General features: G+C 36.2%; 1 long non-coding RNA gene across 1 annotated transcript; it reads left to right on the plus strand.

Moving 5' to 3' along the window:
* Nucleotides 1-12,108: 12,108 nt before the first annotated feature.
* LOC148779527 (uncharacterized) lies at nucleotides 12,109-13,574 on the plus strand. The gene is made up of 2 exons (XR_016045740.1): nucleotides 12,109-12,843; nucleotides 12,991-13,574. It is a non-coding gene; the product is annotated as an uncharacterized LOC148779527 (long non-coding RNA).
* Nucleotides 13,575-18,151: the final 4,577 nt, after the last annotated feature.

Below are 18,151 nucleotides of genomic sequence, written 5' to 3' on the forward strand. Positions count from 1 at the left end.
GGTATTAGTCAATTCTAAATTATCAATAAGTTTTATAATATATGAAATGTGATATCCATGTGTTACATATTAAGTGAGAAGCGGTCCTCCTTTATTATTTTGACAAGTATTTTTTTGAATTTTAAATTTGTCCATTTGATTTTTTTATACCATATTGATCCTTTAATCTTTCCATAAATCTCCCTCTCAATTATTGTGCATCTCATTGAATATATATTAATCTAACTCTGTCCCAAACTTTGATGGAAGCTCTTTGGGTAAACCGGGGCCGACTGGAATTGGCGGAGTTTTGTGAGATTAGTGTGGTGATGTTTCCTTCTCCTTTGTTGGACCAATTGGAATTGCTTCAGCTAATTTCGTAGAGATGAGTGCTCTTCTTTGTGGTTTGAAGATATTCTTCGAGAAAAATTTGGAAGCCTGTTGCATGATAGAGCGTGACTCCTTAAATGTCATCAGATGGTGTCGTATGGAACAAAAAATACCTTGGGAACTTCGACCCTTAGGGTTGCAAGTGATGGATTTGGCTACATTTGGTGTGATGTCTTTCATACATGTTTACAGGGAAGCTAATAGGTTAGCTGACTTACTTGCTAAGGGAGGTACTTCTTGTTCTTCTGTTATTGTTTCTCATGATGTAATTTCCTTTGAGTAATTTCTAATAATATCAATGATCTTGGTCAAATAAAAAAAAGATCGATGTTTTACTACCAATCACAAATTTCGGGTCGAGCGCAATATTCATATCGAAAATTACGATCAAGAGTTACTCTACCAATCGCCTCATACACATCCCAAGTGAGTGGTCAATGCACACAGTACTTGCCCCTTGAATCATGTCGTTCTCTGGTCTCACTTATACATCCTAGGAGTTTAGCTTAGACTAAAACATCTTGTAATTATTCAATAGTAATAGAAAACGATTGTAGAATATATGATTATTTATTTTTGGTACAAGGAGATCACAATCACATTTAGCAATCAAATGTGAAATCAACAACTTATGGTGTATTGTGAATTTAAAAAAAAAATCTTTTAAATTTTAGCTTATCAATGTGACACCCCTAGCTATCTAATTTCACGTTTAACAATCAATAATAATTTGGGAAAATTATAAACCCCCCGCAAATACAACTTTGTAGACATTCTGCCCCCAATACTTTTAGTATCATATCCTAAACTCCAACATTATTTTTTTTCTTGTATTTACTCTCCAGACAAAAAGTCAAAAATTTTAAGATTAAAATGCCCTTACCTCTCTCTTCTCTTATGTTTTTTTCATGTGTAATTCGGCATATCCTCTCCCTCTATGCTCGATCTTTCTCTCTCTACCCAAACTCCCTCTCTACCAAAAAACCCATGTTGCTCTCTCAGTACTCTCTCTCTACTAAAAAGAGAGAGAAGGTAGAGAGAAAGAGAGAGAAGGCAAATAGAGAGAGAAAGATAGGGTTGGGGGTAGAGAGAGGTAGAGAGAAAATGAGAGAAAGAGGGTGCTAGAGAGAGAATAAGAAAAGCTAACATGCTACATAATTCCAATTGTGCAGAGAGAGAGAAAGAGAGATAGCGGGTAGAGAGAGAGAGAATGAGCATTTTAGACCTAATATAAGAAAAAACATTATTACATCAAGGATGTGATAATAAAAGTATTCGGGTTAAGATGTCCACAAAGTTATTTTTAGGAGATATCTATAATTTTCCCTAATAATTTTATATCAAAATTACATTTATGATAAAAATTTAAAGGTGCCCCTTAATTGGATTGTTTAAGGTTGCAACCTTATGCAAACACCTTTTGTATTTTATATCAAAATTCATGGGCCTATTCTTATCAACCCCCGTCGTCCATAGACACAACCTACTTCACCCACCTCTACTATGCCTTCATAGAGATGGACCCCCTCACTTTCAAGCTCAGGGTTTCACCATACGAAAGTGTCTTGCTTTCGGATTTCACGGCTGGAATCAAGCAGAGGGACTCATGAATCACCCTGGTTTCGATTGTTAGCAAGTCAACAGCCTCCTCAAAGCCTTCTCGACAAATTTTTATCTAACCCAAATGAGATGGTTGCCTCGTTGAACTCTTCATTGAGTGGAGGGGAGCCATTGAGGCCGAGGCATATTCACCTCTACTATGATATTATTATTGAGTATAACATAGGAGTCGAGATTTGCAAAGGGCAATTGGTAAAAGAGTAAAAGGGGAACCCACATGTGTGGGAAAATTTCTCTTTGTGAAAACCAATTACAAACTTAGATCTATTTTTTCAATCCAATCAAATGATAACCAGTGTCCCTTTTCACACATGTGAGTAGATTCAAAAATATGGAAATGAATTTCAAATTCAAATTCAATCTTAATTTCGAAACCAAATTCACTTGGCCTCACACGTGCCAAATTTGTCATATGTGAGAGCCTAATTAACATGTGACTAAATGTTACCATTAGTTATTACATAACATAACAATCACAACAAGTTTAAATAACAACTCAAAACAACATATCATAACAAAACAAAAGACCTAACCCAAGGGGTTCCTACACCTTGGGATGAGCGCACAAAAGGGCGATTATCAGCATGTAGGTCCTTGGGGCGCCACATGGCCACCCTATGGCCACTAGGGTGACACGTGGCACCTACAAGGCTGTCCTTATATGGTATTAGGTTCAAACAAATCATAAAAACTCATTTTACGCGATAAAAAAATTTTCAAAAAATTCTTCAAAATGTACAATAAATATTTAAAATATTTATGAACACGTTTACATCATTTCTCTTTATAATTATATCGGATTAAGGGTATTGTGAGATCTCTTGGCTTTAATTCTAGTTATCGGGGTAATCCATTAGGTTAGTTTGGAATAATGTTCTACTGATGTCACAAGCTGACCCAATGGACCTATGTTCCACAGTCTATGGTAATGACATATAATTGGTCACATCAAAGTCACTGAGCCAGAGCTTTCTATCATTCGATTCTCAAAGATTACGGGTACACCCCTGTAAGACATGTTCTTTACTCAATTTACAAAGGTCCTCTCAAAACACATGTGCACTAGCTATTCCAAAGTCGGATACATCATTTGAAAGAGTAACTTCTCATACGATTGTAGTACACATGCTATGGAATAGTCTTGTGTCAGGATACGGGCTCATGTCTTATGAGCCATAACCATTCCATACAGGGCCAATAGATTTTTAAATAGTCGGGTTCTATTATATTCAATTGGATTGTCCAATCCGTAGCTAATCGCATAAACTATAAGGTATTCTAATCAATACAGTCCTGACTTGGAGGTGATCTTTACACCTTCCGAGAGATCATTCTCTGAAAACGTATACTCTCAATATCTCAAATACTTGGGATATATGAATCTGGGCTCCAGTTCACAAAGCACCCAGATTCAGTCTCTCTCTCTAACTCCCACTGAGTGAAAAGACTATTGAAATGCAACATAGCCAACAATATTGCACAAGGTGAAGAGAAACTTATTGCAAAACAATGGTTAGCAAATAATATAAAGAGAGTCAAAAACTTCTACAAGATACAAGACAGTAATGTAAATTATCTTGTGACATTAGAGGGCTCCCATAGGAATGAGAGGCACGTCCCTAGTACCCAACTCACAAGGAAGTTTAAAAGAGGGAAAGAGGATTTAGAGAGAGAGAGAGAGGATGCTCATGCAAAGGTACCCTGGCCTCCCAAAACTATTTCCCATACATAGCTACAAAAGGGAAACAATAGAGAGAGACACATGTAGAGAGAGAATGACCAAGTATTGCCTCTCAATAGCCACTTATCTTTCTCTTCACGCGACTCTTTCATTTTCTCTACACAAAACACTAGCCTATTTTAAAATACATTTTACGTGTGGTAAAGATCTTGTAAATATTTAGACACACAATTTTTCCTAACACTAAAACGTATGGGATAAGGAATGGACCAAGACCCAGCCCCAATCTTGTTGGGTCCAAACGACGGTTAGAAAAGTTGGGCGATCCAACCACTAACCGCTCGGTTAGATCGGAACAGGCCTGTTTTTAGCAGTTTTAGTGATCGACCAGTATTTGAAAAAAAAATTTATATAAATACCCCAAAATGAGGAATTTGGTTTGTAATGTATTTTTAAATATTTTTTACATTATGGTAAAGAGTAAAAATTGTTTTGGTAATTAACGCTTACTTTTATATTCTTCCATCGTTTTCATAAAATTTTAAAAATACCCCTAAGCACAAATCGATTCATTAAAATCAATGTTTTTCATTAATTTTCAACTTATTTGAATGTGTTTTATTTTAACTATTTTTTGTATGATTTTCATAGTTTAGTCGCTTTTTTTTTTTTTGTATCTTTTTATTTTTTTCAAAACTTTTTTGACTGCCCAAGACTTGCTTGGTTAGAACGGTTGAATCGGCCGATTTACCAATTAGGCCGCTTAAACCACTTCCGAGCCCATGTTTGGTTAATTATTCCAGTTTGATTTTATAAACACTGGCTCAGACTCTAATAACAAGACAGAGTAGAGGAGCCCACGTTGTGAAATAAACGAGCTATGAGTACTTAAAGATATAGATAAAACAAACGTTACGCCACTTAATTGTCTTTTATTTTCCACCAAGGATTAAAAAAATGGATCAGCCAATCGGTGGATCGAATCGGAGAATCGGAAAACTTTGTCCCAAAAGGTTTTCAAAAAATCACTATAAATCTCTAAAAATAATGTTCTTTTAGTTTCTATAAAAAATTAGGAGAGATACATTGTGTACTTTCATTACTTCGTAAAAGTAGGTGAATACTGAGTCATTATATTCGAGTTTGGATGTCTATATAGTTGTTAATTATAATATAGCATTATAATATTGTATCAAAATAATTTAAAATATTAAAAAATATTTTCATATTATAAGATTAAAAAAATAATTGTTCATATAAAGTGAAATTAGTATCACATCAAAATATCAAACATTTATTTATTCACTTTACTCACCCAAAATTATCAGCGTTTAACTAACTATAATATCATATACTGAAATTGAAATAGTTGGTTTATATTTTATAATTATTTTACTATACAATTAAGAACAAATCTAAAATATCTTATAATATCATCTAATATAAAAATTATTATTTACAATTTATAATTATAAGAAAAAATAATACATTACATAATTTATAATATAAATAAATTAATAAATAAAATATAAGATTTGGTTGTCAATGTATAATTATTAGTTATAATATTATAATAAATATAATTAAAAATTTATTAAAAAATGCTTTCATATCATATAATTAAAAACGAAAAAAAAAACAATATAAACTTTATGGAGAGAGAGAGATGGATGCCAAGGAAATTGTATGTGATGGATGCTAAGGAGGGAGATGATGGAAGTCATAGGCATTTGTTTCAAAGGATGTAGGGGTATTTACATATGCACGAGAGAGAGAGAGGTGGAGATGACGAGAGATGCAGTAGTGAGGTGACGAACTTTGAGAGGAGGGCGTCGGATGGATTGGAGGAAGGCTATGAAGGAGAAGAATGACAGCTTTCACCAGACTGGTAATGTTATTTCATCGGGATTTTCATGTTTGACAGTGGTTGTAGATAGTTCGGTGGACGAATAGTGTAAAACTTCTACAAGATTCTTGGTGATAGGATCCTTCTCACCTCCACTAAAGGATTACTTTGGCCTTTCTGACTGGGCCCAGAGAGGATGGCAATTGTCTTATCTCCCTGATGTCTAGATTATTGGAGAAAATAAAATTGTATTTAAACTTCACTCTTTTGAAGAGGTACGGAAGGCTCTTTTAAATAGATTCTGCAGAGTGCGACGTAGTCTCTTGTTGTTAGACCTTTGGAGACCGTCAGACCATGCTTCCCTGGTCCAGAAGAAATCTGTTTGGATTAAATTTTGGGGAATCCCATTATATGCCAAGAATTTGAATGTTATCAAGTTGATGGTGAGTAGTTTCAGTGAGTATTATGATTTGGACTAGGATTCTTTCTAGAAACTAAATAGTAATTTTGTGCGGGTCAAAATCTGGGAAATATGTGGCTCACTAATACCACAGAAAGCATGTTTAAAGATTGGAGAAGATTTATTTACTATTATGATCACTCAAGATAATGGATAGCCAATGGCTATGAATGTGGCTCAAAGTTCTGGTATGATCGACTTTCAATCCAATATGCATTCAAAGCCAAGCTCTTGGCCGGAAAGCTTGAAGGGAAGAATTACAGTGGCAAACTCCGGCAGGTATGAAAACCGTCAAAATCAAGGGTGACACAATTGGAGAAATCAATGGCAATCAAAATTTTAAAAAGTTCAGAAACGGCAATCTTTGAAGATCTCCAAGAGATGGATCCCAATTAGCAGGTTCCCGGAATCCTCGACTGGTCTTACGCCGTTTTCTACTTCGGTTACAGTCACAGTGAATGGAAATGCCACATTCATTCCTCTGTGCAAGTTCACGATGATTTGTATGATTTCGAATTCAAATGCTCAGTATTCCTTTTTCTCTCACTGAGAAGTCAGCTAGTTTGAGTCCCGAGAAAGGTGCGGTGATTAGTGTCAAAGATGTGGCTGACATTTTCAAAAGGTATGATGTGTTTCGAGAAGGTGGTTGTACCAATGTCAATCTCCCATCTTTGGAAGGAGATAGAGACAAAGAGCAATTTTTTCCAAATAATTTCGAGGGTAAATTTTCTTTTGGGATGCGTTGTGTATAGAAAGCTTGCAACTCTGCTGCACTACTGGAATTTTTTCTGGCTCTCGGTGATTGGCCTGTGAACAAAGGCGAGGCTTCATCTGTAAATTCACTGAAAGTGGCCACCAAGGAGAATGTTATGAAGATTTCGGCCAAAGAGATGGCACAGGGGAGAAAGAAGGAGATGACCAAAGTGGGGGTGAGATCTTCTGCAAGATTGGAGGCTCGCGGAATTATCAAGAAGAGACCGCCAAGAGGAATTTCCTTTCGTGAACCGATGGTTATTGATGGATCATCCTCTTCCTCAAGTGAATCCTCCCGTGGTGATGTTGACAACCTCAACGAAGTTTTGCTTTTGGAAGAGCATTACTTTCGTGCAGGTCCTGACGGACCAGGTACTACCTCCTCTAACCCCTTTGATAAATGAATTTTCTTTCATGGAATATGCGGGGTCTAGGGAACTCCCGTAGGAAAAATAATCTTTTGCTTTTTGTGTTTAAGTATAAACTTGTTATTTTTCTTTTACAAGAAACCAAACTTCCCAGGCCCACTGTGTCTGGGGCCAGGGAAGTATGGGGTTCAGATGCAGTTTCTTTCTATGGTATTGATGCAGTGGATGCTTTAGGGGGTCTGTGGGTACTGTAGGACCCCTTGGTTCTACAAAATTTTGATGTTATTACTAAAAAAAGTTGTTTACCTTTGGGATTTCATGGTCCTAGACCAAGGTTTTCTTGGGGGTTTATGAATGTCTATGGACCCACAGTTCCTGCTCTGAAGTGTTTATTGCTGAGATGAATTCTATTATTCATTATTTTCAATTTCCGGTGGTAGTTGGGGGGGATTTCAATTTAATTCGATGGCCAGAGGAGTGTCTTGCTGCTACTCTTATTAATTCCTTTATGAGACTTTTTAATCGATTTATTGAAAGTAATGCTTTCATGCATCCTCCTATTATTGGATCCAAATTCACTTGGTCCAATAATAGTTTGTCAATGCCAACTATGTCTAAGTTAGACCGTTTCTTGATTTCAATGGAATTGCTAGAGGAATACCCATTATTGACTGTAAAGACTGTGCCGAGACTAAACTCGGGCCATCAACCCATTCTTTTAAATATGTATATGGTGTGTGGGGGTCCAAAACCCTTTAGATTAAATTTGGAATGGTTGGAGGTGAATGGGGTTCCTGATCTAATCAAAGGGATTTGGACCAATTGTGTGGTTGAAGGTAGAGAATAACTTTGATATCAAAGGAAAATTTGAAAAGGTGTTACTTGATATTAAAGGTTTGGATCAGAGTATTCAAGAAGCCGGTTCATTCGCTGAACAGTTCTTTGTGGATAGAAGCAAGACACTGAAAGGGCTTTATGATCTCAGAAGAGTGGAAAAAATTTATTAGAGGTAAAGGTCAACATCCAAATGGCTTAAGGAAGGGGACCTCAACACTAAATTCTTTCATTCGATTGCTAGTACCAAGAGAAGGCAGAATGACATATCTGGCCTGACTTTCCCTGGAGTTGATTCTGAAAATGATCGGGCCATGGAACTAGTAATGATTAATCATTTCAAAAAGGTTCTTTCAAGGAAGTTTCTTTTACTCCAAAATTTTAGAGAATTCCTTTTAAAAGTGTTATCTCATAATCTGCAAAGTCATTTGGAAAGAGATGTGACATTGACAGACGTGAAAGAAGCGGTCTTCGCTTTACCTGGGGATAAAGCTCCTGGATCAGATAGCATCCCTTTAGCCTTTTTCCAAAAATTCTGGGATTTGGTTAAATGTTGGTTGTTAGAAATGGTCAGGGCCTTCATGATCACAGGGCATGTGTTTCGAGGGGCAAATTCAACTTTTTTAGCGTTGATTCCCAAGTAAACAGTCATTTCGGATATTTCAGATGTCAGACCGATCAGCTTACTCACTAGTTTGTATAAAATTATTGTGAAAGTCTTGGTTGAAAGATTAAAAGAAGTACGACCATCTTAATATCCAGCATGCAATCTGCTTTTATAGAGAAACACCATATCACTAATAGTGTATTGTTGGCACATGAATATATTCATTCAAGGGTGATTGATAAAAAACCAGGTGTTATGCTTAAACTAGATATGGAAAAAGCTTATGACAGAGTGGAATGGGGGGCTTTATTAAAAATTATGAAAATGATGGGTTTTGGTAATTAAAAGCAAAGTTGGATTTGGAGATGTCTATCTTCAACTCACTTCTCTGTGCTCTATAAAGGAAGCCCTATTGGTTTTTTCAATGCATCAAGAGGTCTGTGCTAAGGAGATCATCTTTTTCCATTTTTATTCACTATCTATGCTGAATGTTTTAGCATGATACTCTCTAAGGTGGAACGAGCTGGGTATTTCTCGGGATTTAAAATTGCAAACTCGTCAATTACAATTTCTCACTTGCAATATGTTGGCGATACCTTAATTTTTTGTGATGCTGATATCTCGCAAGTGAAGAGCATTGCAAGATGCTTGGAATGCTGTGAGGTGACTCTGGGTATTAAAGTGAACTTGAATAAATCCTCTTTGATTGGAGTCAACTGTCCTCAATCCTTTGTTGAGATATTGGCCAACACAATGGGATGCAAATTGGATCGTTCCCTGTTGTTTATCTTGGTATACCTATTTCGGATTCAAGGTTATCTATTTCAGTTTGGGATAAGGTGTTGGAAAGAGTACAACTAAAACTTAATTTATGGAAATCGAAATATTTATCATTAGGAGGAAGAATAACTTTGTTGCAATCATGCTTGACCAATTTACCGGTTTATCAAATGTCCTTAAACTCTATTCCAAGCTCGGTGGCAAAAAATGATGAGGGACTTTTTGTGGGGTACTTTCGGTGAGAACCGAAAATTCCATTTGTTAAGGTAGGATAGAGTTTGTACTCCTAAGAGAGAAGGTGGTTTGGGGATCCGAAAAATTAGAACTTTCAACCAAGCTTTACTATGCAAATGGTGGTGACACAGTATTCACTTGAAATATCACTTTTGGTACCAAGTCTTATTTGCAAAATATGGCTTAGATAGATCACAAATGTGGCTTGGGGGTGGAAGGGGTAAGATGATGTCTCTGCTATCGAAATCTATTTTGAGTTGCAGGTCGATGATCTCAAGGTAGTTTCAGTGGATTATTGGCAATGGTGTACAAATCTCATTTTGGCACCATAAGTGGTTGGGGGATTATTCTTTGAAGTCAATATTCTCATATCTTTTCAATTTGGTGACTAGACCCGATTTGAAAGTGAGTGAGGTTGTAGATAGGAGAGGTCAAAACGTCTCATGGGACATTTATGTAACTTATAGCCGATTGAATAACACGCTATTAGCACAATGGTGTCAACTTATGGAATTGTTAGATAAGGTATATATCTCCAATAATGCAGATGATGAATTAATTTGGGAGATAGAGAGTGATGGTATATTCCCGGTGAAATCATGTTACAATTTATTTTTTCATGATAGATGGAGGCGGTCTTGTAAATACATTGCACAAATATGAAAATGGCCTATAGCACATAAGGTTCAAATTTTTATTTGGTTGGCGACGTAAGATAAAATTTTGACAATTGATATAAAATTTTGACAATTGATAATCTGATTAAAAGGGAGAAAATTCTTCCCAATATGTGTCTCTTTTGCAAGAGGATGGTGAGTCTGAAGCACATCTCTTTATTCATTGCTCTTTTACTGTGAGGCTGTGGTATTGGCTTTTTAGGATGGTTGGCGTTCAAACGTCACTTCCACAAAATGTTGGGGACATTGTGTCTTCACTAAAAATTTCCTTTCTACCGAAGATAGGACGGATTGTTTGGAAAATTTCAGTAGGAGCTATTCTTTGGGAAGTTTGGAAAGAAATAAATAGAAGGACTTTTGATGTGGTAGCATGCCCTTTTGAAAGGCTCATCCATATTTGCAAATCTTCCATCTGGTTGTGGTTGTCTGTGAATAGAAAGGGATAGGGTATTTGTAAGGTGCATGTGATGGCCAATTTGTACAATTTGTTCTTTCTTAGTTCTAGCAAATCGCGACCAAGAAGTGTTTGGATGGTTCCATGTCCGGGTAGCTTGAAGCTCAACTTTGATGGAAGTTCATTGGGTAATCCGAGACCGACTGGAATTGGTGGAATTTTGCGATATTGTTATGGTAATAAACTTTTTTCCTTTGCTGGGCCAATTGGTTATGCTATAGCTAATTTCACGGAATTGAATGCTTTATTGTGTGGCCTTAAGATTTTCATTGAAAGGAATTTGGGAACTAACTGCACGATAGAAGGCGACTCTTTGAATGCGATAAGAAGGTATAGAATGGAACAAAAATCCCTAGAAAACTTTGGCCTTTGTGACTGCAAGTGATGGATTTGGCGTCAAATGGTGTGGTATCTTTTACCCATATTTATAAAGAGGCTAATGGGGTAGTCGAATGTCTTGCTAAGGGGGTCTCTCAATCTCTTTTGAGTAACTTTAATAAAATCAATGATCTAACTTTAATAAAATCAATGATCTTGGTCAAAAACATATTCTAAAAAGAGTGATGGATGCTAGAGATGTAGAGAGAGATGGATGCCAAGTGGAGAGAGATGTCGAGGTAAATTATTTTTTGTGCCAAGACCATTTAAACATGACATTGTCATATTAATAGCGAAAAACATTGTCCCTAGATAAGTTTGTAATGATAGTTGAGAAACAAAGTTATATTTCTTTAACTCTTGAAAGAGTGAGACGCGGAGAGGGGAGCGAGAGATGTGGACAGCCCGAAGTAAAGTACCATATCGGATGCAAAGACTTAGCCAACCACTTGTGGACCATCGAGTTGATCACGTGGTGCAATCATCTTCTGCTGCAACCCATTTAAAGCAGAGATGACTGCAGGGAAAGTCATTACTTGTGTGGCCAAAGCTTGCTTTTTGAAAAATTCAGCACGGTATTTCAAAAAATAAAACACGATGATGATTTTGACAGAACCGGTGCGAGATCGGTCCGAAACGTGTAACGCGATACGTGATGTCATACAGCACTGCATTTCAACGAATAAAACGGTGTCATCTTCAATAATTCGACACGCTTCAATCCAATGCGATATGGTATTTCAAAGAACAAAACAGGATGATGGTATTATCTCCAGTTCCGGAAAACAATTCAACGTACGAAGAAGACATAAAGTCAACGCGGTTGAATGCAGTCCAATATGTGACGCCATACAAGAAAGTCGTGTGGATTACGGCCAATTTTTTATGGAAAAATATGTTTTTATTTTTTATTTTTATATTTCATGAGACTCAAATATTAAAAATATTATTTGTAAAAAAAGATCTTCTTATTTTCTATCGCACAAACCCTAAAACTTCTTTAACCATAAATGTTTTATCTAAAATAACACCTTAAAATTTAATCCCATGCTATTTTTTCTCTCTCTTTCTCTCTTTTCTCTCTCTAAAAATTATCTCTGTTCAAAGCTCCCCATACTTGGTTTGTTTAGATTGGATCGAGCAGAGGACGAGCATAGAACAGTTTCTCTCTCATTTCTCTTTTGTGTTTCTAATTTTGGGCTTGTTTCTCTCACTAAAATCGATGGCGAGGCCTGTTTTGATGGAAGAAAGGTTGGGGTTTTTTTGGTGAAGTGATTTTTTGGAGAGAGGAAAAGCAGGTTGTTGCCAAAGTAGCTCTGTTTCTTGGGCCTGAAAGCTTCTGGTTTCTCTCACTAGTTGCAGGTTTTGATGCTATAGTGTCTTGAAAACCATGTTTTGCTCCAAAAAAACTGCCATTTTTGGAAACTGGAGATGGACAATTGAGGGCCTGGTAATCACCAGGATGACCTAGTCGAAGCTCTATCTCTCTGGTTTTGGGCCCAAGCCTCCCCACCTCCAGAACCCTAAAACTTTCTCTCACTTCCTTTTTGACTTCATTTCTCTGAGATTGTTTGCCATTTTCTAGTATCATTTGAAGAAATGGTGGTGCACTCTGATAAGGATTCATTTCTCCTTCTTTGCTCATGTTGGGGGGTGGTAATTTGCCTTAAAAGGAAAGAATCAAGAGGCAAGGTCAAGAAACAACCATTAACAGCCTGAAAAACAAGTGGGTCACCGGAAAATTCACTGATGGAAATGAATATCGACCGAAAATGCACTTGGGTGATTCAATCTTCTCAACTTTTTTTTTTTCTTTTTCTAATGATTTTGATTGATCTTATTATCTGATTCGTTTAATCTATTATTCTTTATGGTTTAAGAATTTTAGGGTTATGCTGATTTCTACCTAGTTTTAATGCTATATTTTAGGGTTTGAGGTTTGTTGAATGGGGTATGAGGCGACATTGCACCAGTTTCAACCTCTGAAGAGGCAGAGCTCCATCTTCAATCTTGCCCTAGAGGAGATGCAGAGCCATGGTGGTGACCTCTCAAAACCCTTGATCACCATGAATATTGACGAATTCTTTAAGGGTGCTTACCCTTCTTCCGATAGAGCCCTTGGTTCAAACTCAGGAGGGGCTGTGACTCTAGAGGACTTCCTCCAAAGAACTGGCCTGGTCGATGAAAACCTCAATGCACCAACCATGAATCCTGCAACTAATACATTGTCGTTGATGGGGTTTAACCTGGCCCAAGCTTTACATGGACAAGAACTCCATGGCCAATCAGCTGAGTTTTAGAGAGAGAGAAAAAGTAGCGTGGGATTAAGTTTTTAGGGAAAATATGCTTGATAATTTTTAGAGAGAGAGCGGAGAAAGAGACAATGTAGAGGGTCATTTTTCTATAATTTTGGATTTAGAAAGAAAAAAAGAGATGGAATTTTGTGAGAGAAGAAAAGTTTGGATAGGGTGTCATTTTAGTGTTTTTTTAAATCAAAAATTTATGGTTAAAAAGTTCCAAGAAGTTGTAAGATAGAAAATTTTGAGACATTTTGCTTACAAGTAATATTTTCAATTTTTGAGTCTCTTAAGATATTGAATTTAAAAAACAAAGATAAAAGGATATTTTTCCTTTTTTAATTGTATGGGCTACGACTTATTTTTTAAACAATTCAACATGGGATTTCAAAAAATATTTTTTAAACAATTCAACATGGGATTTCAAAAAATAAAACATGATGACGACGTCATAACCAATTTCGCTGATGTCATAAAAAGCTCACAACGACCGGATTTCAAAGAACAAAACAGGATGATGACTTCAGTTGTTGACATCATAGGCATCTCATTCTAACCGAATGACTTGAATGGTTATGTGATATAACTGATATGGGATGTCATGCGATCAAGTTACTGTAGCAAGCCAGATGGATCCCATTTATTAGCAGATCCATAATGGACTTGACGATACCCGATTCGAATTGGATAAATCTGGATCGACTGAACGATTTTTTAAACATTGCTTTCCACTACATCATATTTTTTTTGGAACCTAGTTGGAACTTTTCCCGTTCTCAATTTTCTCCTTCATTAAGTAATAGTCTTTTTAGCCATGAATATGGGGCTCAATCTTGGTCTAGCATCTAGGTCCAAACAAGTGCAGGAAAAATCAAACCAGAATGGTTTACCGAATGTGGGGCTAGAAGCGGTTGCTCGATACTAACCTGTAAATCAGTCGGTTCGACTAGCCTAATCGGGCAAGTCCCTCATGGTCCAAAAAGTGCTAAAAAATAAAAAATACAAAAAAATATAATAAAATATGAAAAATATATTTAAAGCACGATTAAACAAAGAACATCGAAATCAAGTTGGAAATTAACGAAAAAGATGGATTTTAAAGAATCGATTTGCGTTTGAAAGTTTTCAAAAAGGCTGAAAACATATAAAAATAAGTATTAATGGCCAAAACAATTTTCAATATTTGCCAAAATGTGATAAACATTATAAAATACATTACCAACAAAATCCTTTTCTTTTGAGATTTTATATAATTTTTTTTAAAAAAAAAAATACTCAACCGGTTCACCAAAACCGTCAAAAAATAAAACCGGCCGATTCCGCTCTAACCGGGCGGTTCTGATTTGAACCGCGCAATTTTTCGTACACTCGTCCAGACTCTGATAACAAGGCAGAGTAGAGGAGCCCATGTTGTGGAATAAAGAGGCCATGAGTAAAAGATAAAGCCAAATGTTACTCCAATTAATCCAATTGTTTTCACTTACTCCACTTAACCCATTACATCGTGTTTTTTTCCAAACCTAATTGGAACTTTTTTCGATCTCAATTTTCTCCTTTCTTACATAATAATCTTTTTAGCCTTTAATATGGAGAAAGAAATAATCTTTTTAGCCTTCAATACGGAGAAATAAAGGTGCCATTATTGAGAAGACGTTTTTATTTACTAAATCGTTTTCACAAAGAGAGACAAAAATTGCTCTCTTTAAAAAATAGTCTTTAAAGGAATTGAAAGCCTATATCTCGGAGCTTCTTTTTGCCACAACGTGGCCTCCTCTACTCTGTCTTGTTATTGGAGTCAAGGACCTAGATGCGGTTTGTATAGAGCCGACGCTCTAAACAATCAAAGTAAAGTGCATTTTCAAATAGTAAAAAATGTGGTTTGAATATTGAAAATCTTTGTGATGTTAGGTTCATGTGACCTTTATGTTAGGTTCATGTGACCTTTAAAAACTTTATAAGTGCTTGTAAAATGAAATGATATAGTGGAACATGAATTCAATAGGAGTGTGGTCCCTCGTGGACCATACTAAATAAACGATAGTTTGTTGATACCGATCTGTGTTTAACGATCTAGACCAGTCAGTTGGGAAAATCCATGTTACCTGGGCATGAAGAACAAACCGATGAGGGTTTATGAGTTAGCCCTTAATGAGATCGGAGAACATGCCCAGATGAGTGAGTCGAGGGATTGTGTGATGATGACCAACAAAGACACGGTCCAAAACCTCATCCATATAACATCACACGGCATACATATCGATAAATCATTGGGGAAAGCCAGAAATCCACATTTTAGGGTGAAGCGTATGTATGTACGAGAGATACCGCTATGGACCATAGGAACTATGGTGGCATCAGGTCTAGGTGACTTTGACTCGTCTTTAGAGAAGGACCTGAAATCCACAGATTGGGATTGTGATCCATTGGCTCATCGGCCGGACTTTGATGACCCCCTAATGAACTCCTGCTTGGACTGTGGGTCATGAGAAACACTGGGTCGGTCTGATAAAGCAAGTGTGGTCTGTAGTCTACAGTTGAAGGTGGAGTACCCCATAATTGTTGATTCCTAAACCATATGGATCTTTTTCCCATCAAATTAATTTAATTGTATTTGTTTTATGATAGAAATTATTGTAAGATTATTATTTAAATTTTTATGAACCCCTGGATATCTTATTTATAATTTTTGGATTTATAAAATTAAACATATTGCTTTTACAATTGTTTAAATATTCAAATAATATTCTAAAATTCTTTTATTAATTTTAAATACATAAAAATATCATGGGGGTCCATTGTCCACATGGGCCCACCATATTTTTAGAAGGTGGGGCCCATGAGTGGCTCCCTTGGGTGGCACGCCCCATCCTTTCTCTTTCCTATTGTTTGGTGATATGACAAGTGGCCATATGGTTGGAAGATATTGGCTAAATATTGACTTAATATATCTTTGAAAGATTTTGTGAAAAGGTTGAGTAGACTTGTGCTATTTTATGATATGCACAACATTTTGATTAGATTTAATTTATTTAATTTCTATTGATGAGAAAATAGTTTAAAAAAGGGATATAATAGTTCATGTACCTTCTATAATGTTGATGACCAATCTATAGAATGGATGGCTCAAATCTCTCACCCCACAAGTCACCTTTGATCGACGGTCTATGTTCAATCTCACAAGAAGATGCAAGTCAAAGAAAACCCTAAGAAACCTTAATCTTATTCAAAGCCTATAAAAAGGGATTGTCTCTACTAAAAAATCTCTACACTTTATCTTTCTATCTCTCTCCCACATTGTGAAAGAACCTAAGGGTTTAGATTATGAAGTTCTTCTGTCTTATCTCTCAAATATAAATTTATGGCTAAGGGTTTTAGGGTTTAGCAAAAAGAGAATCAATCTCTCTCAAACTAGGTTGCTAAGAGAATTCACCTAGGGTTTGAGTTTGTGATCAAAGGGGTTCATGTTCCATTGGCGTGGCTTGGCCGAAATTTATTTTCTCGATTCGAGATTGAAGCTCAACCATTGATCCTACGCCGTCGGATGGTGGTGACTCGATGTGGGTGTAATAAGCCTGATTGAGGTAATCTTCGGCACTTTTCCTTTTGTTTCTTGCAATCTTATCTTTTATTCTCAAGCATAGTGCATAGTTGTTTCAATGACATCAAGTAGTTAAGATCTTGGTTTTATTGTTATATTGATTTTATTTTGAAAGTTATCTTATTAAAATAAAGACCACATGTAAGTGATCTTTTGCCAAAAGAAATGAGTGAAGAAAAAAAAAAAAAAAAATTGTATTCCCCGGTAAAAGATCACATAGGTCTTTCTTTCATGTGATAGCCCTAAAATAGATTTTCACATTTAATTATAAAATTTAAAGCTTCAAAAATAGTGTAGATCGAGCAGATCTATAAAAACTTGAAAATCTTGAAAACTGACGGTCCAAAAATGCGTTCCAAGATGCACTATTTCCAAAACTTAAAATCCATTTTTTTCTCATGCCCATGCATCTTGGTGTTGAGATGATCAAGTTGAAGTTATTTTGGCATCAAAAGAACCTCTTCTAGTGAAATTGTTTAGGTAGGCTTTAATTTGATTGTTTAGAGCCTAGGCTCTATATAAACTTTTGCCTTTTGTGTTCTATGTGTTTACTATATAAAGCACCTTTCCCACACTCGCACTTCCTCACGCAACTTTAACCATGGCTGGCTGGAGAAGAGTGGGTTTTGGGCTCATTCTTGTCCTATGTTTCTCCGACGAATCCCTCCTTTCTACGGCGGCCATTAAAGCAGCTTACTGGCCTTCATGGACCAACTCTTATCAGTTAGTTCCCCATCATCCATAGACAACCTACTTCACCCACATCTACCATGCCTTTATAAACATGGACCCCCTCACTTTCAAGCTCAGGGTTTCACAAGATGAAAGTGTCTTGCCATCGGGATTCACTGCAGGGATCAAGAAGAGGGACTCACGAATCAATATTGCTAAATGGGAAATTTAAAGCCTTTTTTTTTTTTTTTTTTTTTTTTTTGAGATACTTGAGTAAAATGCATATGAAGTTCACAAGTGTTTCAAAATATGGAATAGCTGTGCGATCTGGAACCAGCAATCCAAATTTGCTATAGGATTGATTCTCTTATGTGAGATCTAGTCCAAATAATAAGATAGTAATCTTAATTGTGAAAAAATATGATAAGGGTGATTCAACCAACCCGAATCGCTTAGTTCCGTAATATACTCCCCTGGTTCTTTCATGGAAATTGAAGAGTCCATAAATTAGACAAATTCCCAA

The sequence above is a fragment of the Amborella trichopoda genome, chromosome 12 (assembly GCF_054954075.1).
Source record: "Amborella trichopoda isolate Santa Cruz 75 chromosome 12, AtrichopodaSantaCruz75HAP2 v2.0, whole genome shotgun sequence".
In the NCBI taxonomy this organism is placed as follows: domain Eukaryota; kingdom Viridiplantae; phylum Streptophyta; class Magnoliopsida; order Amborellales; family Amborellaceae; genus Amborella; species Amborella trichopoda.